We start from the raw sequence: 6,575 nt of genomic DNA on the forward strand, positions 1-6,575 counted from the left end.
CATTCTCACAGTTTTGTAAACTGCGTCCTTTTTGGATCACAACACCAAAGGCTTCCCAAAGAGAAACCTGTGCCTGCAAAGTGCATGAAAATTTCAGCTTTAAAATCAAGAGGCTTCACCAGCTTGGCATCATTACCACATCATCTCCTACAGAGGTAGTGGCTAGTACTGTTTGTGATCAAAGCAACAAACTGTGTATGTATGGGCAGTGCATGGCCTGCAAGAACAAAACACTTGACACAAATCTTGACCCCTCCACAAAGCAGAATATAGTGAATTGGGAGGAATGGATGACTAGGACCACTCCAATTAGAAGAAAAAATAAAGATGGCTCTGTATCCGATGTTGAGATGAGGACCACAGTCCTTGACAAAAGGTGCGGTAGCAGTGAGAAATTAGTTCAACTTGTCTGTCAAGACCTACCCAGCTTCAGAATACACATTTATAACATAGGACACCAATTTGCAAAAATGAACACACTAAAGAAGAACCTGGCAAATAATGAAACAGTCATTCATATTGACTACAGTGAAAACTACAGCTGTAAATACAGTAGAGAAGTGAAGGATACACACTATTCTGGGGGCCACCAACAAATCTCCATGCACACGGGTGTGAAGTATTTGAGTCGTGGGAGAGTGGAATGCTTTTGCACCATATCATCTTGTCTCAGACATGACGCTACTGCAACATGGGCTCACTTAGAGCCAGTCCTAAAAAAGATGAGGAGAGAATGTCCTGAGGTGACAGTCGTCCACTTCTTGTCAGACGGCCCAACCTCCCAATACAGAAATAAAACCAACTTCTATCTTGCATCAACCGTCCCATTCATGATGGGATTCCAACACGTGACTTGGAATTTCAGTGAGGCGTCACATGGGAAAGGTGCTCCTGATGGAGTGGGAGGAGCCCTGAAAAACCTGGCCGACCGTATTGTTGCCTATGGAACCAGTATTCCAGATGTGGACACATTGCACCAGCAGCTCGATGCCCAGTCCTCAGTACACATCTTCAAAATAACAGAGGATGATATAAATCGAAGCAATGAATTGGTTCCACCAAGCCTGAAGGCATTGCCTGGAACAATGAAAATCCATCAGGTAAATTGAAGAAAGGAAAAGAAAGAAAGGAAATTAAAGAGTATGCAATTCAAACAGTATTTTAAGTGAACTAACAATGTCTTCTGTCTTAGCTGATGTCATCCAGTCCAGGGGAGGTGAAGACCAGGGAGCTTTCCTGTTTCTGTGATGGAGCTTGTGAATGTTACGGTCTAAGAAAATTTAGCTTCAGGGAAAAGGAAACCGTGCCACAAAAGAAAGTTGGTGGAGACACCACTGAAGTGGCACAAAAGGAAGTTAGCGAAGACACTATTGAAGTGGGGACATGGGTCTTGGTGCAGTATGATGGAGATTTATTCCCAGGCACTGTCACTCAGGTGTGTAAAGTAGGCATGTGTTTTCAATTATCTGAAACCAGCAAAGAAAATAAAATAAAATGCACTCTTTCATGCTTCCTCCAGATTTCAAATGGCCAATATGAAGTTGACACGATGACCGTTATTGGAGAGAACAAGTTTTACATTCCAACTGTGAAGTTTCCGGGGGATAAAGTGTGGTACTTCCAAGATGATATCAAGGCCATCATCCCCGACCCGCTACCAATCACATCTTCTGCCAGGCATTTCTGTGTCTTGCCAGAAATTTGGAATAAACACAGCAAGAAAAATGCTTTTAGAATATGAAGCCGTAGTCTGTTACAGTTATAGGATAGGCCTTTCCCTATTTCCCAAACTTGGTGGTACCAGTGTCACTGTTTTATGTTGGTTTGTTTGTTCTATGAAATTACTGTGACATAATGTTAATGTATGTTAATGGGCATATTTTTGGTTATGAATTGGATAAGAATGTACTTTAACTGTATAAAAAATATGTGGCTTTAGGCATGGTGCAAAATGTAAACAAATATCTGACTTTAATGGATTTTGGACAAGATTCAGCACAGTTTTTGTTCTAATTCTCATTTCCGAAATGTCAGTCTCATTTCCGAAAAATCTGTCTCATTACTGAAATGAATGTTTAATTTCTTAAAAATCAACTGTTAGAAAAAAGTATTCATTTCCATTTTTAAAATTAGTTTATTCCAAGTGTTCTTCCTTCACCTCTGCCACATTTTTCTGTTTGAAGTTGTGAGTTTTTACTGAGATATTATAAAATACAAGTTGCAAATCACTCATCATAATGCGGTAATGAGACAAATGAGAGAAATTCTAAAAATATGTTATATTAAATAATAACTTTAAAAACTGTTTTATGTAGATCTTGGTATTAATGTTAATGAACCATTTTAAAAAATGCATAAAAAAATATATTTCATTGTCATATTTCATGTAATGATCTATTGCGGTAATGTGAATTTCTGATGGACTTAGCCTTAAAAACATGAATAAATATGTATTTAAAAGCCTAATATTGTGGGAAAACTAATATTTACAACACCTTTACACTTTAATTCAAATGTCTCAAAAGGACATTTGTTCATAGACATCTTTTGAAAAATTATATGTCAGAAATCTTTCAGTTGACGGTTTCGTAAGAATCACCCAAATGGACTGCATATCAATACAAAAAAGCATATCAATGTATCTACAAAAACTTTGCTGCATTTAACAACATTTCCTATACAAAAAATACTATCACTTTAAATTCAGGCTAAACATCATCAAAGTGCACATTTCATTATGTTCAATTATTACAAAAAAAACACAAGTAAAAGGTTTATTGTTGATGTCAGATGATATTGGAGTACATGTTTATGTTGTTTCTTATTTACAATGACGTAAAAATTTGCAAATGAAACTTAAAATGTAAAAGACTTCAAAACTGAAAAAAAGGTTCAAACAGTAAAGCAGTATTGTCATTTCTTCTTTACAACTTCAGGTGTCTCTGCTCTTTGTCATCTGGAAGACAGAAAAAACAATCTTATAATACTCTCAATTCAAGGGTCATTTACTCAGCTCTTCCCTCAGCTTTTGGCCATATCGTCTTATATATGCTGCTCAATTGAATATTTGCAGGATTTTGGATTGTTGATCATCATGCTCTGAAGAATCATGTTCACTTCTAAGATTTTACAACCAAGTGAGCATCAATACACTTTTCAAAGGTACAGTTAAGCCTGAATATTAACCACCACCAGGGCAAAGATTGGCACTGGGCTGCATAGCATTTACTACTACCTTAAACTAGCTTTTAATTTGAATTGGACTCAAGAAGTAGCTGCCAACCAATGGTTTAAGGATATCATACTGAAATTGGCACCTTTCATCACCATTCACTGTCATGCCCACAGCGAGGATACTGATGGTGAATCAGTGATATTGGTGAGTTGCCATGAACTCACGCTGGAGGCCAGACATACCTTAAGTCTTACCTCGATAAATCTATTCATACTTAAGTCTGCATGTAAAGCAACAACAGTTATATTATGTCCGTTGTATATTACTTTCTTACAAATATGACATTGCATGTGGGAATTCATCAAGTAGTTACCACATAAACCACATAAAGATGATATTTAAATGCCTTAAGTTGTACAAAAATAAATTAATTCAGGGATTTTAAAGATTCTGAAAACAAACAGGTCTCATCCAGGATTAATGTGCAGTAAATGGGTTGAAATGATGATTCAACAGAAACATCAGTGAGACAGACACAGAGATCTGTGAAAGCAGCACATCAAACGTTTCTATTGTTGGGGTCTGGGGGCCTTTCTACCCTAATCGCTTTTAGTCTGTGGTTTTCTGCTGTGGTTTGTCTCAAGGCTCAAATTCTCAGCAGCACCTGCAGTGTCTAAAACTAAACACCATCTATGACACACTGAGATGTTGCAATTAATATGTATGAGTACACATGAAGCACGTCTCAACCTTTACTAGTAACGGCGTCTCAACTGCCACTTTTAAAAAGACGAACAGTGAAACTAATCAGCTCTTTTTTAGACTTTCTGGTTCACTCGATTTAAGATGCGGAGAGCAAAACACACAGTATATGTGCATGTAAAAGCAGCACATCAAGTATGAAACCAAATAAACATTTACCTTGTCTCTCCTTTGTGACCATGACTGCATACGTTTGCTTTGATCATCTGCAGCGTCATCTCAGTCTGAAAAATAGAAGGAAATGTTTGTATTTCTAATTGTATTTATTTATTTATTCATATACATTCATTTATACATGGTGTAATTTACTGCAGATAAATAAATCTGTCAACTTAATCTGTCACAATTTAGAACAGACTTGTATTTGGTATGCTACAATGGAAGATATATTGAACCAATTGGAGTGATTTCGTCCCCGACTGACACAGACATTAATGAAGCTGTATTCATGATCCCAAAAGTTGACAGATTTATTCATTTTTTAAAAATAAGAAAATAAAATATGAATGAATAATATACAAATATATGAATAAATAAATACATAATTACATGCATAATAATCATTTTAATATTTCAATGATAGAATTTCTAATTACACTTCCTTACTGCCCTTAAAAACCTCCATATACAGGTAGAACGTTACACATAAATATATAATGTTAATATGAATTTTGAGAAAAAAATGTTTTTTCTATAATTTTTTTAATTGATTGACAAGACATAAAATATTCCCAAAAAATAATTTGTTGACCATTATGAAACATTTTTTAAATATTACTAATAATGAAATTGTCTTGGTACATGTTGATACGTACCTATTTTATTGTCCTCAGCTGAGCGTGCTGCTGATCTTTGTGTCTTTGAGGAAGTGTAAAGCACCACTGAATAATGGAAAAGGGAAACATTATTTTAAGATAAACGTGAAATCCAAAGTGTCACAAGATGCCATGTGCTTCTCGTCAAGTGTTATTTGTGTGTATATATGTTTGGGAGAATACCAGTATATACTGCATCACTGTGTCTCCCAGTATGAAAAAATCCCACCACCAGCAGCACCATGGACACCAGTAAGATGGTGACAGCAATCCACAGGAGGATGGGGATGGAAGAACGATGGAGGACAGAATTGTTCCCTTCATGAGCTGCTGGAGAGGTTACAGAAATACTATTTGCTGCATGTAACACTATGTATGCATTGGTTAAACATTTATTTTAACATACACAATTTTGAATTAAGTCGGCCTGACTTAATTCAAAATTGTGTATGTTAAAATAAATACAACTAATAAAATCAAAACAAAAAGTCATCTTTATTTTGTTTTGTAGCACTTTTATGTCTCACCTCTAACAGCCAACCAGCTCTTTGGTGATGTTCCCACATCAGAGATGTTGCACCTGTAGAGTCCTTCGTCAGACTTGGAAACATTGTTAATGGTCATCTCTGCTACAGGACTGCTCTGCATTAAGACTCCATCTTTGTAGAAATCAGCTCGGAGGTTGTTTAAGTTTTTCTTGTTTCTGCAGCGTAGAGTCACATCGTCTCCCTCCATCACAGGATGAACAGAAATATCCAGTATCACAGAACCAGCTGAACAACATATTGAGAAAAATGTTAGACATACTTGATTTTTTATGTAGAATGCAATTCCACTGTTACTTCAATTTAAAGCATGTTTCTGTCAGCAATCATAATATGCTTGATAGAGATGTTTTATTTATTTACATTGTTTATTGGATTGTTTACCATGATTTCTGATGTGTAATTATTAGTAGTCATCAAATTTGAAGAAGGGTACCCTGGTTACTGTCACCACAACAACAATATTTCATCTACTCATCCCACAAGACAGAAATGTAAAACCATGTAAACCTTTAAAAACAATAAAACGTGTCGTAAACATTTCCTATGCTTTGCATGATTCTGTAAGAAAATACTGATACTACTGTATACCGATTAAGAAACCTTAAAATCAATATGTAATGGTTTTAGAACTATAATATACTGTACATACCAGTTACTGTGATGTTGACACTGTTACTTCTCACTCCTCCGTCAGTCTCACACCAGTATTCTCCATTGTCTTGACCATGATAGGCTTGTTCAATGGTGCAGAAGGACCCAGTTGCAGTCTTCTTAAAATTACATTCTGGTGTAAATATGTTATTATTACTGAGCCCTCTCAAACTATCAAATCCTTTACAATGAAAAGAGACAGACTCATATTCAAAGTGCTGCTGTCTATTTGGAGTGACATGAAGTAAAGCTGCATCTGAAACAGAGAAGATTTGTTTCTGTAAGTGTCAAAAGAGAAACTCCATAGCTCAACAATTCTTATTTCTGTGATAGATAGAACTCTATCAACATTAAATTTGAGATGATGTTTATTTATGAAAAAAGAGTTAAAGACAGTATTTTACTGTATCTATGTGTATTACTCACCACTCTGCTGAGCATTACAGTTTTGGATCTCCAGCAGAATAAATTCAAGCACCACTGTATAGACAAATTAACAAAGTTCTACATCAGCCAAAGTTGATAAGAAAGAGAGAATATATAAAACCTTCAAAATAGAAGAAACGTCAGACTCAGTACTTACGCAGTCTGAAGCACAGCGCTGTAACCTCCATGCTGTCTTGC

General features: G+C 35.8%; 1 long non-coding RNA gene across 1 annotated transcript; it reads right to left on the bottom strand.

Annotated features, from left to right (window-relative positions):
* Window positions 1-6,061: 6,061 nt before the first annotated feature.
* On the bottom strand, window positions 6,062-6,575 carry LOC128384210 (uncharacterized). The gene is made up of 3 exons (XR_008324085.1): window positions 6,535-6,575; window positions 6,378-6,431; window positions 6,062-6,207 (listed from the first exon to the last, which is right to left on the bottom strand). It is a non-coding gene; the product is annotated as an uncharacterized LOC128384210 (long non-coding RNA).

This window comes from Scomber japonicus, chromosome 22 (assembly GCF_027409825.1).
Source record: "Scomber japonicus isolate fScoJap1 chromosome 22, fScoJap1.pri, whole genome shotgun sequence".
NCBI classification, from domain to species: Eukaryota; Metazoa; Chordata; class Actinopteri; order Scombriformes; family Scombridae; genus Scomber; species Scomber japonicus.